General features: G+C 35.6%; 1 long non-coding RNA gene across 1 annotated transcript; it reads left to right on the top strand.

Moving 5' to 3' along the window:
* Window positions 1–365: 365 nt before the first annotated feature.
* Window positions 366–14,322, top strand: LOC147386561 (uncharacterized). The gene is made up of 2 exons (XR_015171839.1): window positions 366–753; window positions 14,107–14,322. It is a non-coding gene; the product is annotated as an uncharacterized LOC147386561 (long non-coding RNA).
* Window positions 14,323–21,435: the final 7,113 nt, after the last annotated feature.

Genomic DNA, 21,435 nt, shown 5'->3' with positions numbered 1-21,435 from the left:
GGACCCATATATATATATAAAGGGTCGGGTTCCGTATACCCCTATTACGACTCACATTGCGACACACCGTTTTGTCTTATATGGGCAAAAATGTTTGGAATGGGCTGATTTTTTGTGAGGATGATCTCTATGGTGAGGAGACCATCCTTGCCAAAAATCAGCTCATTATGAAAATTCTAGCCCCATGTTTACAAGTTGAAAAATTTTAGACCGTCCAATTTTTGTAAATCAATTTTGATGGGGTTAGAAGTTTTGGAATGAGATGATTTTTTGCCAGGATGATCCCCTTATCACAGAGATCATTCTCACAAAAAATCAGCCCATTCCAAATATTTTTGCCCATATAAGACAAACGGTGAGTCGTAATAACGCCATCCATTTATAAATTATAATTATTTTCATATATATGAAAAAATAATTGTAAACCGAGTTAAATGGTTTATGTCGCCTGAACGAGTTGACTCTTCCGAGACAACTCGGCAAGGTTTGAAACCATGCTTATTTTTGTGAGAGAGAGAGAGAGAAAGAGTTACATCCTTGGCTTTGTTTTCTTTTCCAAATTGTCGTTCTTGGGATACTGTGGAAGGGAGAAAAAGCATTATTAGGGTTTCATTCATCGAAGAAGAGATAATGGGAGCGGGATCAGTCATCTTCAAGTCCCTCAGGCCTGGGCTTCGCCCTCAATCAACAGACATTCAAGCCGCGGCCATGTGGGGCGTTGCTGCATTTACCGGAGCTCTTTATCTCATCCAGGTATTTTCCGATCTTTTAATCTCATCTTACAAATCACGATAGTTTGGATCAATCTCTTTCATGGATTTTTTTTTCTGATTGATTTATATATATTCATCTTGAACCTTGTCGATTGGAAATTGATTTTTGAGTCTTGGGGTTTGTTATTATTGTATGCGATTTGAGCACTTAAGCTAATTAGTGGTGTCTTTGTGTACAATCTGATATCATAGAAAGAATACCGACAAGCTTTTAGTGGGAATATCGTGGATTAGGATCATGATAGAATACTCAGAAGCTTTTAAAAGGCATATCATGGATTAGGAATTTGTGTGTGTGATTGTGATCAGTGGTGGTTGATCTTGAAGACCATCAAGCCTTGTGGTCACGTTGTTATCTAATACCCATCCCTCCCCACTGAAAAATGAAAAAAATTAGGTAAGATGGGAGAAATGAAACTCTGTTAAATCATTTTTTACTATGCAATTGTTTCTCCTTTGTCAATTCAATTTTCGGGTAGTCGAATGTGGGTCCAAAGGTACCCTTGAAAGTGGTATTTTTTATTGGGTCGTGCTAGAGTGACGTCAAGCTGGAACTTCATATTGCACTTCTGGATGTGAAAGTGGATAGGAACCATAGATGTTTTCACTCGTATCTTGATGAAAAGCTTCTATGGTTCTCATGCACTTTCACCTCAAGAAGTGCAATATGAGGATCCAGACGGAGGTCACTTCAGCATTATTGTTTTTTATTTGGTCTTGTGCCTTGAACAATATCGTCACTATGGAACACATTAATTCTTGGTATCATTTTTTTATAATCATAAATTGTCTTCAAAAAGAAAACAGGTGGTCGAATATTACAATGTTACACTTATAACTTTACTCTAAACAACTGTTCTAAACAAATTAGATCCCATCTAATCACAAAATTCTCAAGAAATAAGCTTTTAAATTCCTGGTTTAGTTTCCCCCCAACAAAAGAGTAGTCTCAAAATGCTTAGGATTGCCTGCTAGATAGTTTTACTTGGAAGATTCTTCTATTCCTCTCATTCTAAATTCCCCAACAAATTGCACAGGGAAGTATTAACAAACAAATTCTTTTCCTTTTGGAGTACACGTTGAATCTCAACCCTTTGGAAGAGACAAATTGAGAATGGGAAGACCCAACTTAAGGAAATGGGACTAAATCTCTGAAGCAAAGGGATAATGAATGAGGAGATGACTTGAAGATTCTCCATTTGATTTGCAAACCACACAATAATTTGGCATAGCAAAACCTCATTTGCTTAGAGTATCTAGGGTAAGCATTTTCTTTAGTGATGCTAGCCATTTAAAAAAGGATGCCATCAAAGTAGGGATGTCAATGGGGATACTAGTCGAATTGGATATGCCTCTTCAAATCTGAAATCCAACAGATACTATATATGAATATTTAAATTTGAATTTGATTGACTTATCGAATATCCCATAATATTTGATTCAGATTTGAATAGTATCCTAATTCAGAAGAATTAAAAGAATACCCCTTTGTTCATTCTCGTAGCCTTTTGCCCTAGATTTTTTTTCTTCAAAACTAGTCATCTGCAACCTTGACAAGAGAGATAAAGATATGGAATTACCTGGGATGGTCGTCGATATGTTTTCGTGAAATTGATCAGATGAAGCACATCAGATTTGGTCAATCTTTCAAATGAACATGAAAGTTTTTCTCCAGTGAAGATGATGATGTCGGAGTTGAGTTGTAACGATGAGTTTGGCATCTCCATTAATGCTCTAGGTTCATTTAAATTAAAGAAAAAGATGAAGATACAAATTTTACTTTGTTTGAGTTTAGATGAGGATGAGTTAATAAAAGACAAAAGCGGTTTAATGAGGATGAGCTTAGCAATGACAAAAGAGATTTAATTATTATTTTTTTATAAGTAGACCAAATTGTATTAAGAGAAGATTGGTTGATGTAACCAGCCATGGAAAATGGAACAAGTTACAAGACAAAAAAGATTTAATGAGGATGAGTTAGTAAAGGAAAAAAGATTTTTAAGGATCATGAGTTAGAATGATGAACCACTGTTAAAAATATTATTATATTTATTATTCAAATTCGAATAATATCCTAATAGATGCACTATTATCCAAATTTGTATCCGAAAATTGTGCGAATATTAAAATTACATTCAAATATGAAATTTTCGAATTATATCTGATTTTTGAATACGAATTCAAATTCAGTTTGGATTTTCAACTATCCATTGACACCCCTACATTGAAGGAATTGTTGAATGCCAAACATAAGAGACTAGATAGACAAGGTCATTTGAGGCCAATAAAGATGAATAGAGCGACCGCACTGTTAAACATTTCTTCCCACTCCCAATCCACTCCTTTCTATCAACTTGAGAAGGCTTGATGCTTGTGTTGGCAAGCTGATTAAGTAGATTTGTTATATCTTGAATTTCTCAATCATTAAAATCCCTTCTAAAATCCAGATCCCATGAAAGCTCATTCCCATTTTGATTTTGAAGTGCTTCAACTGAACGATTTTTCTTGAACGTATTGCATACAAAAAAGGGAATTATAAAGATAATGGTGAACCCCACACCACTTGTTGTCCCAAAAAGTGCACTGAATTGTCTCTCCCCGCCCTAAATGCAATCATAGTTCAAAACTCTGGTAGCATTCTTAAAATACCTTTCCACATGCTACACTTATAAGAAGACTTCGCTTTCTCACTCTTCCATCCAAATGTCTTTTCCCTATATTTTTCCTTTACAACTTGCCTCTAGAGATTCACTTGATCCTCCCCAAAACACCACAACTACTTGCGTTAGACACCCTCAATCCCATAATTCCTTGACCCCAATTATTTTTTGTTTATGTTTTTGTTATTGAAGACAAGGTGTCCTCAAGGAAAATACAGAAACAACTATCTCTCATAGCATACAAAACCCCAACGAAACAAAAAGCCCTTGAAAGACAACCATTTAAATTTCTTAGAACCTTTACACCAAAAAAGCAAACTGATTACCCTTTTTTTTTAGGTTTACAACTCACTTCTCATTTCATAAGGTGGAATTTTTTATTTCCTTTTTTGTTGTTCCACAAAAATCTCTCATCATCTTCTCTATTTTAGCCTCAAACACTTCTCGGAGTTGAAAATGACGAAAGGAAATAGACTAGAACACTAGCCAAGGTGCTCTTTTTTATCAATATTACCTCCCCCCCCCCCCCCTTTTTCACGAGGTATTTCGCCTTCCAAGAACTCAATCTTTTCCTTACCCTCTCGATTATTTGATGCCAAATGTTTATCCTTTTATAAGCTACTCCAAGGGGAAGAATTAAATAAGTAGATGGAAAAGACTCCGCTTGACACCCAAACATAATTGCCAGCATCGGAAACTCGAGTACCAAGCCTACCTTGAATTGCTTGCTTCTGTTTAGGTTGATGTGTAATTCTGATATTAGTTCTTTAGGTTTTATCTATTCTATGTCTGTTGTACTTTAGGATGGGTGAAGGAAAGGCTAATTAGGTTGTGAAGAAAGAAAAATTAGAAAACAAGGTTTTATTGACCATTGTGAACGGTTTCACAAGGCCAATTGGTTATATTTTAAAGGGTAATTGTGAAATTTACAATTACAAAATTTTGCAGTAGGGTGTTGTAATTAGGTTTAGGGGGTGCAAAATAGGTTTGGTTTGATAAAGGGGAGGGTTTGAAGATTGTGGATTTGGATGTAGATTTTAGATGTAAGATTTGAAAGAGTTTGTACTGGTTTTAGGTGCATTGGAGTAAGTTTGGGTGGTCTCTTGTAGACCAAGAAGGGTTTGGTTGGGTGGTTGTTGATATTGGGAAAAGTTTTAGGGTATTTGGTTGGGGCTGGATATGGGTTAGAGATAATCTAAAACATAAGATAATAAAAAAATGGAGAAGATGAAGATAGTACCTTGGAATCACTCCAAGATGGCCTCACACCGTATCCAATCATTGGAGAAATCTCAAGAAAAGCGTTGTAAAAAATATTTTATTTCATAAATAGTTAAAAATCAATTATAATAGCCATATATATATATGGGTGACGTTCTACTCAATCTTATTCTCAATAAAGTCTCACAACATGTTTGTCCTAGGTTTAAAAGTTTTGGATTGAGCTGATTAATCTTTATGGTGAATCTGAAATTTCTAAGTCCATCAAAAGTGGTTTTAGAATTGTGAACCGTCAATTGTTTACCGAAAATTTGTAAACCACTTTTGATGGACTTAGAAGTTTTAAATTCTGTTGATTTTTGGGAAGGATGATCTCCTCACCATAGAGATCATCCTCACAAAAAATCAGCCCAATCCGAAACTTTTAAGCCACATAGGACAAAACGTGTTGTAAGATTTTTGTGAGAATAAGATTTTGAGTCGAACGCCCCCCTTTATATACATGTACGTATATATATAGGCTCTCATGGTTTAGACTCTAAACTCTAATCCTAACATAACTTGGACATTTATTAAGATGCAAATCCCGTTTTAAATTGAAAACCTATCAGTATTTTGACCATTACTTTCTCAAAACATATTGGATTTGCAAAATATTGAGGGTAGGTAACTAAATAACCTTTCAAATGACATGAAAATCTAATATAACAAGTTTTGACCCTTTAAAATGAGGCCTAAAACAAATAATGTGAATAGTACTAAAACTTAAATCAGACTCCTAAAATAATCTAAACAAATGAAAAGAAAACTCTTATATCTTTAAAATTCACCCAACCCATTAATGGACTTGAAAATCTATTAAATAATGACCTATGATCTTTGATGCCGTCATCAACTCTCCCTTGGTTGTAGTAAACTCGTCTTCGAGTTTTGAAATGTTCAAGGGTGATCATAACAACCTGTGATTTGTCCCTTTTGGCGAAGATTCGTCATTGTCTCTTGATCTTGCATTGAACTATGAACTGCAAATTGCGATCCTCTATCTTGCCAAAGCCACCAGTGTACCCGCTTGAGATGATTAAGTTAATGTGAGGTACTAATTGTACAATTGGATCATGAACAAAAGTTGTAGATGTTTCCAAAAAGATCTTCCTTGAGTTTCTTTGATGTGTTGTCCATATCATGATTTTGTGCCTACCTTGGTTCTAAAACTGTAACAGTGGATAAGGTATTGAAGACAAAATTACACTTTTCTTTATATAATGCTAGGGTTAGGGATCCCAACGACAGGTGTCCTCCGATTTCACCCATTAGGATATTCCTCCACGTCTTTCCATACTGGTACCATCTCCTTTTCAGTCTTCCTCATTGCCTAATGGGGATGTGCCACTTGGTTGATGTGTTCCCCACAGGATGAGTCATGTGACGATGTCTAATCGTGCGCTCTTCTAGGAGCTTTTTGCTTTGTTGTTGTACACGTCATCGCTCTTCAGTCCTATAACGTCACGTGTTACCTTCCAATCCCATGGCGCCACGCCTGTATTACTTGGCAAGTCCTACCATGTCATCCATCCTTAATTGTAAGGTGAACATCTCCCATCAACATTAGTATCCCTGTATGTGTAAGTGCTCACCCACCGTTGTGTAGTCCTCTTCTTCGGGCACATCTCTAGGGCCATGTGCGACCATTGCAATTCTTGGTCGCGTCACTTGAGACCCTCTACGACATGTTTCTTCCGCCACTAGTTCTCTAGCAATATTAGTTCACCTTTCACCAATTTTTCTGCAAAATTGCGACACAAGGTCTTGCATTCACTGGATAGGTGCCCTACTATTCGGTGATAGCGACAAAAGTGTGGATGATGTTCTTCCCTCGTAGACCTCGTTGTGGCGAGGGTAATTGGATTACATTGTTGCGCACCCACGTCTCCAATAGCTCTTCCACGTCTTCCATACTACACGGATAGTCAGGCGATTGCTCATCTTGTCTTCTGAACTATCGCTTTTCTCGTTGGCCCATGCTTTGGTCTCCCCTGCGTTTGGCCTCATAGGCCACAAACGTGTAGGGTGCACCACGAGAAGGAAGGCGCTCCGACCTCCATCCTTTTCTATCAGCATGCTCGACCACTATTGATGTTTTCATGGGTATGGTCACTGCACAATGTTTCGCTGCGTCGTGCAACTTCGTGAAACTAGGGATGCACAAATTCTTCAAATGCGCTCTGTAAATGGGCACCATCCCCAATATACACATGTCAACAAAACGTTTTTCGCCATAGGCTCGTGGTACTCAGTCACGACGCTCCTAAAGCGTCTTATGAAATCATTTTTTAAAAAAATTTCTCCTTGCTTCACGTGACTCAGGCCTGCTAACATGACTTTCTCCTTTACGATGAAGAATTTCCGGTGGAATGCATCCACCATCTGTCTCCATGACATGATCGATTTTGGTTGTAAGTTGTTATACCACGTGTAGGCTCGTCCAATCAAGTGCGTGGATAACTCCCTCAGGCACAATAGCTGATCGGCTTCATGCTCCCCTATAGCCTCCAAAAAATGAGCCACATGTTCATGAGCATTTCCTTTGCTTCCATAGGAGAGCAACATCGGCGTGTTGTATCCCTTCGGATAGGGTAGTTGTTGAAGCTTTATTGGGTAGGGAAGGCGCAGTTCGTACAGGTAGTCTTTTGGCTCCTTAGTCAACATCTTCGAAAGCTATTCCACCGTCACGTATTGTTTTGTTGGTTGTTGGCCATTCTTCAGTACGATGGGTAATGGGACTTCTCGTGGCACTTCGAAGGGTTCCTATTGATGAGGACCTTGATGCAGGTTCAACGCTGTAGAGGAAGATCCTCCCGCGGCTCCATAACATTTCCTGACGGAGGTGCTGCTCCTCTTCTTAGCTTTGTAGTGCTAGCTGTATGTCTCTGTTGGTCTGTGCCATATTCTTCATCGTTTTGGCAAAGGCAGCCATAATTGATGCTATCCCGGTGGTATCTGAGGTGTGGCTGTTGACAACACCTTTCCTTCTTCTCTGATCACGTGTTCATTTTGAGATCTTCGGGCTCAGTTCCTTGTGATTCTAATGTTTGTAGAGGTTTTCGTTTCCCCAGCGGGGTCGCCAAAATGTAATAGTGGATAAGCTGTTGAAGGCAAATTACACTTTTCTTTATATAATGCTAGGGTTAGGGATCCCAACACCAGGTGCCCTCCGATTTTGCCCGCTAGGATATTCCTTCACATCCTGCCGTATTGGTCCCATCTCTTTTTCAATCTTCCTCATTGCCTAATGGCAATGTGCACTTGGCCGATATGTTCCCTACGTGATGAGTCACGATGATGTCTAATTGTGCACTCTTCTAGCAGCTTCTTGCTTTGTTGTTGTGCACGTCATCGCTCTTCGGTCCTATAACACCACGTGGTACTTTCCAATCCTATGGCATCACGCCTGTGTCACTTGGCAAGTTCTAGCACGTCAACCATCCTTAATTGTAAGGTGGATATCTCCCATCAACAAAAAGTATAAGCACACTATCTTCTAAAGTTGGTCTACCATCTTCCTTTTTGTCAACTTGCTCTTGGACTGATGGTACCATTGAAGTTAACTTCTAAGGCGATACCTTGAGTTGTAGTGACATGTAGAAGACTCTGCTCTGCATTAAATGTAGCTTGTACTCTTGAGATCCAAGCTCGTCTCAACATAATAGGATTTTCTTTTAGAGGGGCTACTTTGCACTCAGTATCATTGATAAGCTTTTCATGGCGAAATTGAACGATGAAACCTTTGCCACATTTTCAACAATAACTCTAATTTGCAACATTATGTATGATTTTCTCAGTAAGACTTTTGGAAACCAAATTCTCCTCATACTCATTACTATACAATAACATGAATGACTTCTCAGAAGGTAAGACAAGTCTAATCTTGACTTCCAATACCATCTCCTAGCGTCACTTTATTCTAGGTTTAGGCCTGATACCAAATTTTATGTAGGGCAACGTTGATTTTATCGATTCTAGGTCTGTTCCACTTTAAGAAGGGTAGAAGAAAGGTAAGTAGGTGGTGATGAAGAAAAAAATTATAGAAAGGGATTTCAAGAAAAGGTTTTAGCCCAAAAAGGTTTTATTGGATATTGTGAAAGGTTTCACAAAGCCAATTGGTTATATTTTAAATGACAATTCTGAAATTTTGCAATAGGGTATTGTTACTGGTTGCAATGGATAGTCGAAAATCTGATCCGAATTTGAATTTGCATTCAAATACAATTTTAATATTCGAACAATTTTCGGATAGTAGTGCCTCCATTCAGTTATTACCCAAATTCGAAATAATAAATATATAAATATAATAATTTATTAATAGTGGTTCATCATTCTATATCATGGTTATTAAAAATATTTTTTCATTTCCCTACTCATCCTTTTTAAATCTCTTTGTCTTTTCCCAATTCATCCTCGTTAAACCTCTTTTATCCTTTATTAATTATTAATTCATCCTCATCTAAACTCAGAAATGGTCAAATCTGTCTCTTTATCTCTTTCTCTTTCTTAATGGAGTTGCTAAACTCGCCATTGCAACTCAACTCTTGCATCATTGTCATGTACATTTGAAGATGGCTAGTTTTGAGGGAACGAAATCTAGGGTTTTGACTACGATGATGAACAAAGGGCATTCTTTTTATTTGTTTGAATTAGGGATATTATTCGAATCCGAATAAAATATTATTGTATATCTGATAAGTTAGTCGGATTCCTATTCAATTATTAATATGTAGTATCCGTTGGATTTTGAATTCGGATATAGGAATATTTGCTTCGACTAGTTTCCGTTGACTGCCCTAGGTATTGTAAACAAGTTTAGCGGTATAAAATAGGGCTAACTTTGATGAGGGTTTGAAGGTTGTAAATTTCAGATATAAGACTTAAAAGAGTTTAGATAGGTTTTAGATGCACTAGCGTAAGTTTGGGTGGTTTCTTGTGGACGAACAAGGGCTTGGTTAGGTATTTATTGATTTTGGGAAGGTTTTACGGTATTTGGTTGGGGTTGGATGTGGGTTAGGGATTTCAAACAAGTTTTTTTTGGAAAATATGTGAAGATGAAAAAGAAGAGGAGATCGAAGAAGATCATACCTTGGAATCACTCCAAGATGGCCTCACACCATGTCCAATCACTATAGAAATTTTAAGAAAAAATCTGTATTTTTTTAATTCAATGAACTGTTTAAAATCAATTACAATAGCCATATGTAAAGGCTATCATGTTTTAGATTCTAAACCATAATCCTAACATGACTTAAATATTGACTTTTTTTTACCTTAAGATGCAAATCCTATGTAAAATTGATACCTTATCAGTAGTTTGATCATAACTTTCTTGAAACACATCATATTCGTAAAATCTTGGACTTGCTGAATATGTAAATGAATAACATTTCTAATGACACAAAAAATCAACCTGAAAATAAGGCCTAGAGATAAATGACGTAAATAATACTCAAACTTAAACTAGAGTCGCAAAACAACTTTAAACAAATAAAAAGAATAATCTTATATCCCTAAAATTCGTCCAACTCACTAATGGGTTACAAAATCTACTAAATAAAGACCCATGATCTCTGATGTCTTCATCAAATTCCCAAAAAAATCTGAATTCATCTTTGAAATTATCCTTGGCTCACTGATTAAGGTTAATTTTTCAAATGGAGACATAGAAGATGGTATTAGATCTTCTTCCAAAAGGACTGATTCTGAAGGTACCTCCCCCAAGGATTGCTGTTCCTTATTTTTCTTTTTTCATACTCCATTGCGATAACTTGGGATAGGCTGCATCACCGATTGAAGCATTTTTGCCACTTCCCTAAACCTTTCCAAGGTGACCTTGAGCTTGACAATATCTGCAAGAAGGATTTCCAACCTTGCCTCTCCCTCCCCAAAGGAATGAATAATACTGGATTTCCCCTTCTGTTTCTAATTTTCGCTAGTTTGAATCACCCTGAATTCGATTTCCTCTCTATTATCAGGTAATCTCCTTTTTTGTTTGAAATCGTCTTTGCTATCCTAATTCAATTGTGATCAGCACTTTTCATTCAAAATGGCTTTTCCTTAGGGTTTTGAAGAGCTTCTTTTAAGAATCTAAACAGCCAAGGTACTTCTTTGAAACCTCCATTTGATCGACCACCCTTTCTTGGTCCTTTCTTTAATGTAGATACAACAATGTTGTTTTTGAACCAGATTTTCTTAAAGACAAACTTCTTGGATTCTATAACCAAAGACACCCCCACCCCTCTTTTATTGTGTGAAACTGCAACTTCAGACAATTGACCTGAACCTCAACTCTTGTCATCCAAAGAAACTAGGGGGCTTGAGTACTCAGCAACTGTTTGGAGGAGTTCCATAACAAGGAACTAACATGAATAAGACTCGGGATTTAAGCAAACAAGTCTCATAAGCAAGAAATCCTTCAATCAACACGGATTTAGGACCTAGATGGAAATGCAAAATATCTTAATAATGTGACAATTATTTTGTTTCCATCCATAACACAATGGTTGTTGGACATCGGGCTCTCAAATACATGCACCATGTATAGGTATCATTGTCGTGAACTTATGTTCTTTATGCAAACTAGCTGAGAGGATGTCTCCCACATCCTTTACTATCTCTGTCCAAAATCAATTAGTGTTTTCGTATTCAATGTCCTAGTTATTTAAATCATGGTAAACCGTAACATTGTTATTGAGGGAAAGGCTTTGATGGAGTTTTTACTCCTTTTGCAATATGTTGGGCCATTTGGAAGGAAAAGAACAACAATGTTTTTTAAGGGAAAAAGAGTTCATTCCAACAAGTTATTATTAGTGCTATGGGATACTTATTTTAGTGTGGAGCCTTCAACGACTTTAAAGACGTTTTCTTTAAGAACCTCATGCTTGTGTAGGATCATATTTGTTTGGAGATTTTGAAATGTGACTACTATGGTGCCTTGCTTGCTTCGTGTTTTTTTCTTTTCTTCGTAGGTCTGTCTTTTGCCCCTTTTTTGTTTATTCTTTCTCTTCTATAAAATTTTTATCGGTAAAAAGAAGGGTGAAATGAAAAGAAAAGAAAGAAATAGCAAAGGAAAATGGAGATTATGTTTTGAATTGTTGGGATGAATCTAAGGTAGATAGAGTGGACGAATGCTTTTGGAATTTTGTGACTAGCGTGTGCCCATAAAGTTAAGAGGATGATTGTCAGTCATGATGGGTCTCAATGTTGTATAACATGTTCATATGTGGCATGAGATGAAGATATTCAAGAGAACTGCTTAGCAAAAAAAAAAGGTTGTGAGACCTTAGGGAGGCCTTGGTAGGAGATAAAATGCAGGAAAGTCAAATGATGTGGTTTTGGCATGTAGAACAAAGACCAATGATGACACCAGGGGGGAGTGATTTGCTACAAGGCGAAGGCTTCTTAAAAGGAAAGAGGAATGTTGAAATGACAAGGTGGAGGTAGCATGAAAAGATATGAAGATGCTCGTCAAATGGCTTAAGATATAAGCTTGAATAACATAATAAGTTTCGTGTTGCTGACCCCAATATATGTGAAGCATAGAGGATGGTGGTGATGATGGCAATGTTTTCAGATCTTGAGGTTTGAGCAGAGGCGTTGAGTTGGCCTATGCCTTGAGGTCGTAAGGTGTAATCTTGTTTGCATGAAATTTTTAAATAAATATTACAATATCTATGAATAATTAATGTTAAGAAATAGAAAAATGAAGATTGCTACCACATATTTTCACAAATCAAGTTTTAAATCCACACATAGTATTAAATTTCGACGTATTTCCATGAAATATACTGAAATATTTCCATTTCCACAAGTTCCTACATTAAATTTAACTCACATTTTTTATTTTTTTTGTGTAGATTTCAGTGGATATCATTATTCATTTCACGAATATTCAGATGAATAGTGAATTTCGGACCAAATTATCAAATTTTAGGTATCAAAATGTAATATTTCCACTGAAATAGTTCGATGAATAGTAAACTTAGACCAATATATATATATATATATAAAAGAAACTTTTGCTTTTAGAAAGAACTTTTATATTACACATAGTATTTACTAATAAAAAATTGCATATAACATTCATCTGTTAGTATAAATGAATTATGATTAATTAGTTATCTATTTTATCTTATTCTAAAAGCATAATAATTTGTAAATGTATTATTATTTTTCACTATCAAAGTCTAAATACTTGCGTATATGTGTAGCAAAATGTTGTTGATCTTCAATTTCACACTACATATGGTTTATTGTATTTTGGTGACTTAATTAGTGCGTTTTAATGCTTATTTTATCTTTTCCTACATGGTCAATGAAATTTTTTTCAACATTTGTCATTTTGTATTAATTTTCACACCGATCGAAATATTTTCATTTCCAGACTAATAGAAATAGACACCAAAATTGAAATTTAATACGCTGAATCCACATAATTGAAAGCCAAGTTTAATTCCCCTACATCAATTATAATTTTAAAAAAATATATGTTTTTTTATTTCAGCAAGAAAACTATTTTATATTTGAATAATTAATTTTTTTTTTTACAATAAAGAAGTATTTAATATTTATTGCAAAAATATATCTAAATATTGTTTCTTCTAAATATTTGCACCATACTAAATATTACACATAATTATTCATGAATCAAATCAATCCAACAGTTATTACATACATTACTACTTCATATTAAATTTTATTTTTCAATGTCCGATCGTGTTGCATGCCAGATGCAACAACGAAATTGAAGAGAAGATGAGAAAAAAAATCATTATTTAATATTTAGTTATAAAAAAGCTCAAAAAATAGAAGCAATTAATGTGAATTGTACACCTCACCCCACACTAAGATGCATGCCTTTGGACCGCCTATTGGTCTAAGGCATACACCTCTGCTATTTTTAGATTTCTTCCTTCTGCCTCAGGACGTTTTTAATGAGTATGGGGCGTGAGCCTTACCCATCTTTAAAAATAGTGGATGATTGTTGGTGTTTTGCCTTTTGCCTTTTGCCTTTTGCCAATGGTATTAGATGTGTAGTACATTCTGCTAGAATTGTGAATTCAATGTTTGATGCATCCATTCATATTGGATCCCATGGGGACAAAAGTATTTTGCATTTTCCCTGATTACATATAACTTGGACCACTTGTATGATCGAAGAAGTCATTATTTTTTATCTTGATTCCGTCTAAAATGGCTTTCGTGTTATATCAAAACCGACCTAGAAAGAGAGAAAAAAGAAATTTTAAAATTATGTGTTTTTCAACTTTCAGAATAACACAACCGACCTAGAATGTTACACTGATATATACACCAGTGTAACATCTCTTCTTTTACAATTCTCTCTTAATTTTATATTATTCTTATGATCTTTAAACTAACATCTCTTTTTATAACATAATTCACAGCCATTTGATTGGTTGAAGAAGACATTTTTGGAGAAACCCAAGTCTGAAGAACAGTGATTCATGATGTGGAATCATGGTAAAACATTTTTCTGATTTGATAACCATAAACAGTGTTTATTTCAAATAATGCTATTTGTTGTTCTGTGTGGGGAGGCCTTTTATGACAATGAACTCTTGAGATCAAATTAAGGATGGAAATCTGACTTCATGGGTGCATTTCTTTTCTTATGGCCTTTCTTAAAAATTGTGAATATGCTCATATTTGCTCTCGTCAATGATCTTTATAGAAAAATGGTATTCTAGATTGATTGTCCAAAATTACTCTTATAGTTTTACAGGGCATCATTTTATTTAGGAGAGATTCTAGTGCCACACCAACTTTTACTAATACCACTGAAATTGATATGTAAATCACCAAAGAATTAGCACACTTTGGTAAAAATTCGGTGTGGAAATGATGCCCTGGTCCTCTAGGAAATGTTTAATGACTTTCCGAAATATGCCTTTGCATTTACCTAATTGGAAGATCTTAACTTTCATCCCAAACATGTCTCAACCATCTTATGGAATATGTGCACAATTTGTAATACTTCAACACGAGTTTTGATAAGATAAATGTATATGCGACGGGAGTGATCATGTATGAAGCTAACGAAGTATCAAAACCCATCCATAGCAATCTCAGGGGAAGGGGGGTCCCATGCATCAGAATACACAGTTTCAAAAGGAGTTAAACTTTTATTCATTGAACAAGGAAATGTAGTTCTATAATGCGTCGATGTACAGTGGAGAAACTCCAAAGACAATGAATGAAATAAATTTGGAACTATCATAGACAGAGAGATCCCTGGAAGAAGCTATGGTATGAGCAAAAGATGGTTGTAAAAACTATGAAGGCTGATTTGCTGAAACAACAACATTCTCTTTGGCTAATTGAGTCTTCCTCCTTGGCTTCCAATTATCTCAACATGCCCATTTTGATTACAAAAATTACAATGCAGTCCCTCCTTATAACCAATACCTATACCCACTTTCCTCCATTAACAATTGAAGAAGATATATTGAGTGTTTGGATCAAAACTAGGTAGGGAGTTCATCCCCTGAATCATGTCAGAAACCTATCTCGTCTTCCACTTGATTTGGGTATATCGCTGATTGTCTCTCTTGTATCTTCTCATTTCGAAAGCAAAGAGTGATAAGGCCTTGAAAAGTGGCATAATATGTAGCAACTCAATACTTCTCCTCCCTAAATAGAGATTATCAATCTCCTATTGAAGCTGGTAGAATAAAGCAATATTTCTCTTATGGCCGGCCTCATGCATGTACTGGAGATCCTATTTCATACCTCCTTTGTTGTCCATTCCACGAATCTTCTTCACTTATTCATAACCAGAAGGTTTTCCTGCTCCCTCCCACTTGCCATTTCTTTTATTAGAGTTTTCCATTGTTGTAGCCTAGCTTTCCTTTCCCACCTTATAAAGTTAAGTCTCATCAAAACACTCAAGGTGAGGTCAAAAAACACATATTACAGCCATTGGTCTTTCCAATTGTAAAGAAGTAATTTTGTTGTCTGTGGCCTCACTTTGTCCTTCTTCTGGACATGGTGCCCTTGTACAGGACACATTATCAACCTATATATATAGAAGGATGGATTGACCTCGTCATTTGTGAAAAGTAGACTGCTATGTTAGCCCAAATGATACCTCAGGCCTTTAGTGTTCATGGCCTTTGTTAGGTTTAAAAATACATAAATAAAAAAGAAAAACATTTTTTTTAAACCTTATATAAAGACTGTAAAAGGTGGAGCTTAGATCCAAAATTCAGTTGGTTTGACACATTGCAAAGTAACTTTGAGGTCGTGAGTTCGAAGTCCAGCTTACCCATCCGAAAAAGAAAAAAAAAATAACTGTAAAAGTTGGATGGCTAACTTCCAAATTTAAAATCCAAGTCCAACAGAAACTGTTGTTCTATTTTAGAGTTCTTAAAATTTGAGAGATTCTATTGCAAAACTAACTTTTGCTAAAACCACCTAATTCATATGTAAATCACGAAAGAAATAGCACATCTTGGGGTGCTGTTAGAAATATTTGGTATGGCAATAGAAGCTCTCAAATTAAAATACCTTTACTATTTGTTGGGTAATAAAATACAGAAAAATGCTGACGTCACTTCAGGTTGGAATTTCATATCGCACTTCTTGACCTGAAAATGAATGAGAACCATAGATGCTTTTCATCGAGATACAACTGAAAAAGTTTTATGAATCCTTTCCACTTTCACATCAAGAAATGCAATATGAGATTCCAGCTTGAGGTCACTCCAACACGACTCTATAATACAAAATAATAAATGCATTTCCAGATCATTTTTTAAAGAATACTGCTGAAGTGACTTCAGGCTGGAATCTCATATCACACTTCTTGTGTGAAACTGTATGTGAACCATATATGTATTTCATCGAGATACGAGTGAAAAAGCATCTATGGTTCATATCCACTTTCACGTCAAGAAGTGCACTATGAGATTCCATCTTGAGGTCACTTAGCATGATTCTTTTTTAAAAGAGTCGTGATGGAATGACCCGAAGATTGTACCCCATATCAATAGCACATCCCTAACGGGAAAGTGTGCAGGAACCATAGATGTTTTTCACTCGTATCTCGATGAAAGTTGTGGAGGCTAAGTCCCCCATCAAACATTAGACATTAGCATCCCCCATTATATATATATATATATATATATATATATATATATATATATATATGGGTCACGTTATTACGACCCCCTTTGCGACACACCTTTTTGTCTTATATGGGCAAAAATGTTTGGAATGGGTTGATTTTTTGTGAGGATGATCTCTATGGTGAGGGGATCATCCTGGCAAAAAATCATCCCATTCCAAAACTTCTAACCCCCATCAAAATTGATTTACAAAAATTGGACGGTCTATAATTTTTCAACCCCAAAACTTTTGATGGGGTTAGAAGTTTTGGAATGAGATGATTTTTTGCCAGGATGATCCCCTCACCATAGAGATCATCCTCACAAAAAATCAGCCCATTCCAAACATTTTTGCCCATATAAGACAAAAAGGTGTGTCGCAAAGGGGGTCGTAATAACGCAACCCATATATATATATATATATATATATATATATGTGACTGACTAGTTGCACACCACCAGTTATATATATATATATATGTGACTGACTAGTTGCACACCACCAGTTACCAATTACACTCCACTTAAAATCTAAAAAAATAAAGATTAGGCTTCTCCTTTTCTTCTTCATCAACCATACCTACAACAATTATGGTTGGTTCATAAATTTTTGCAAACAAGACTTGTCATTATTATTATTTTTTTTATCAAGTTCCCAAGGAATCAAGACAAGTTCCAAAAAAAGAAAATCATTTTGACCCACTCTGGTCAATTCATAAGTAATGAGGTCTAAACTAAAACCCTCTTTTTTCATACAACAGATCATGAATGAAAAACTTAATGGTCATAGATTTTTGTTACGTTCCTCTTCATTAAAAAGAGTAAGAGAAGAATCATTAAAGAGTGCAACCCACATGACCAACTAATTCAAACACAAGCTGCTATCAACGACCACCTATCTACATGGACTTTACGTCTATATGGTACCCAAAAACACCATGGGGTGTCACATGTTTACGAAGAATTAAATTTTAACAACTTAAAAACAAAAAGTAAATTTTAAAAACGACTTGTTTTAGCTATTGGATTTTAATTTTAAATTTGGAGTTCAATAAGTGTCTATTTTCAAAGTCTTAGATTGAAAACAGAAAACTATCTTTTATATATATATATATATATATATATATATATATATATATATATATATATAGGGTCCCGTTCGGCACCCTAAGTTTTACCACACACTTTAACAAACGCGTTTTGTCTTACATGGGTTAGAAGTTTCGGAATGAGCTGATTTTTTGGTGAGGATGATCTCTATGATGAGGAGATCATCCTCACCAAAAATCAGCTCATTCCAAAACTTCTAACCCCATAAAAATTGATTTACAAAAAATGGACGGTCCACGATTTTTCAACGTGTAAACATGGGGCTAAACATTTCGAAATGGGCTGATTTTTGGGGAGGATGATCTTCTAATCATAGAGATCATCCTCACCAAAAATCAGCTCATTCCAAACTTCTAACCCATGTAGGACAAAAAATGTTTGTTAAAGTGTGTGGTAAAACTTAGGGTGCTGAACATTTCCCATATATATATATGGGTGCCGTTCACCACCCTACGTTTTACCAAATGTGTTTTGTCCTACATGGGTTAGAAGTTTTGGAATAGGCTGATTTTTGGTGAGGATGATCTCTACAGTTAGAAGATCATCCTCACCAAAAATCAGCTCATTACAAAATTTCTAACCCCATAAAAAATGGTTTACAAAAAAGGACGGTCCACGATTTTTCAACTTGTAAACATGGGGCTTACACTTACCCTACGCTTTACCAAACGTGTTTTGTCCTACATGGGTTAGAAGTTTTGGAATGGGCTAAGTTTTGGTGAGGATGATCTCTATGATTAGAAGATCCTCCTCACCAAAAATCAGCCCATTCCGAAATTTCTAACCCCATGTTTACAAGTTGAAAAATTGTGGACCGTCCATTTTTTGTAAACCATTTTTTATGGGGTTAGAAGTTTTGAAATGGGCTGACTTTTAGTGAGGATGATCTTCTCACCATAGAGATCATTATCACCAAAAATCAGCATATTCCAAAACTTCTAACCCATGTAGGACAAAACACGTTTGATAAAGCGTAGGGTGGTGAACGGGACACTATATATATATATATATAGGGCAGATGTGTCATTTGGATCTATATGGTGGTCCACATGGCCCAAATTAGAGGCTCAGTCCATGCAACCTTTTTTCTAATCTCAAAGGCATCTCAAGGAACAATTTCAACTTTTTGTTCTTTCTCTCTACCCTTTTCAAGATTATTCCTTCAACTTTATTGTCTTTTTTTTTTTCTAACCCTTTTCAATAGTACCTCTCAAACTTTATTCTCTTTTCTCTTCTCCACATTTTTCAATAATACCCCTTTAATTTAATTATTTTTACTCTTTTATCCTTTTTTCAAAAAATACCTCTTACAATTTTATTGTCTTTTCTCTTCTACCCCCTTAAATCGAAAGAGGATGATCATGTCCTCGACACGAGCAAACTCAAGATAGATCACTTTTCTTTTCATAAAAATTATAATTTAAAATAAAAACAATTGGAATAAACATTTTAAGTTTTGTTGTGGCTTAGGGATATTGAACATGAAAAGTGTTCAAATAGAACTACTACTATAGAACTTAGTTGAGTGGGTAAGTGATTTCCAAACATGTTAATATTTAAGGATAAGTTTGTTCCACATTTTTCAAAGAGAGTTGTTATTAGCACTCCAACTTTTAGTTATTACACTCAAATTTCTTCAATTATTTATCACACCCCAATTAAAAATTAAAACACACTCTTCAAACATTACAGAGGTTTGGCTCATATTACGATCTCTACATTATAACACTTATTCCAATAATTTCAATAGTTATTTACAATTATGATTAGGCTCATATAAAATCCTAAAATGAAAAAATAAAAATCCAGAAGAAAACAAATGATAGAACTTTTATTGGCACTCCAACTTTTACTTATTCTAAACCATCCAGTTATTTTCTTTATTTTTAATAAGTATGTGTAATAAGTAAAAATTGGGTTGCCAATAAAAACTCTCTATTATGGTTTTCAAAACCAAAAAAGGAGTTTTGATAATCCAACTGGCCTATGTGGCATATTCAATCGACTCTCCTGACGTGACAAGTTTGAGAACCGTAGATCTATCAACCTCAAGAATACACAATTCCCTCAGATACATTTTTTTATGGAAAAGTATAATTGTGTATCTCGAGGCATACAAATCTGTGATTCCCCGAACTTATCGCGTGAGGGGAGTCGATTGAGTATGCCATATGAGGCAATCAGATTATCACGATTTAGAAAGAAACACTTTCTCAGAGTCGTTCCACATTTGACTTCCTTGGACGCTGCTATCAACAACACGTTAATGGGAAAAAACTTTGAAGCAGGCAGCCACTTCAAAATTTGAAGAAATCCTCTCCATTATATTAAATGTGGCATTTCAAGGAAGTATTCCAAATTTTAGCAAAACGAGGAAAGTTCTTCAAAGTCGGATTCTCACTGATGTGGCAATTTACAGGGAACTATTGATTTATTTCCTATAGATATAAGGAAAAAATCTATGATTCCCTGTACATTGCCACATCAACTCAATGTTGAGCGTGGTCAGTTCAACATTTTCCCATTCAAGTAGTTGTTAGTTACTATTTGATGTCTTCAAAACGTTCCGTTCCTTAGTCGCGATCCAGTACAATGTCTTGTTCCCATAGATATGAATAGTGTCTATGTGGCGTGTTGAGGGTTCTTTAATTCAACTTCTATCTAAGAGTAGGATAAAAAAAATCAATAACTATCTACCCTGGGCCTTTTCCTTGTGGGAATTCTTTTGAAACCCTAGTGTAGAGTAACACTTTGAGAAGATGAGTTGGCCTTGATGACTAAACCTTCTGGTCTTTAAGGAACTAGTCAAGGGGATGGGTCGGCCTTGGTGGCTGAACCACCTAGTGTGAGGGAACTCGTTGGACGAGCACTTGGCATGAGTGAGCTTGTTTAGGACATAAGTTGACCTTGTTGGCCGAACCACCTTGGGACATGTTGGTTAAACCACTTAGTGTAAAGGGGCACGTTGGCCGAACCACTTAGTGTGAAAGAGCACATCAATTGGAATGACCTTGGGGTCAAACCTTTAAATATTTTATCTAAGTTTGAATTTATTCATATATTTTGTTGAGAGAAAATTTTGAACTCAAGACCTTTTCAATGTTATTTGTAGAGTGTAAAGATTTTCTTAATTAGTGAAACTTATGCTAAATGAGCTTTTCCCTTTTTTGTATAAGTTGCAAGTCAAAGATTCTCTTAACTTTCTTGTTTGTAAGAGTTGTAGAAACAACTCTTGAAATCTTTAGTCCCATATCGAAGAAATATAAGAATAGTGTTCAACTAGTAAAGGATCCCACTCTCTCTTGCATGGATGTTAATGAGAAAAAGAGTGGATCTCGCGCGCATATAGGGGTCAAAGGCACCGTGGGACTGCAATCCATTATATTTGGAGTCAACTTATTGGAAAACCTTATGCGATGTGCACACAATGCAAATCTCGGATTTAGACCTCACGTAGGTACGTATGAAAATCTCACTTTTGCTAAAATTTATTTGGTC

Source organism: Akebia trifoliata, chromosome 14 (genome assembly GCF_017979445.1).
Source record: "Akebia trifoliata isolate Shusen 1 chromosome 14, ASM1797944v1, whole genome shotgun sequence".
Lineage (NCBI taxonomy): Eukaryota > Viridiplantae > Streptophyta > Magnoliopsida > Ranunculales > Lardizabalaceae > Akebia > Akebia trifoliata.
The sequence above is the reverse complement of the archived record's forward strand: the minus strand, read 5'-3'. Positions and strand labels throughout refer to the sequence as shown.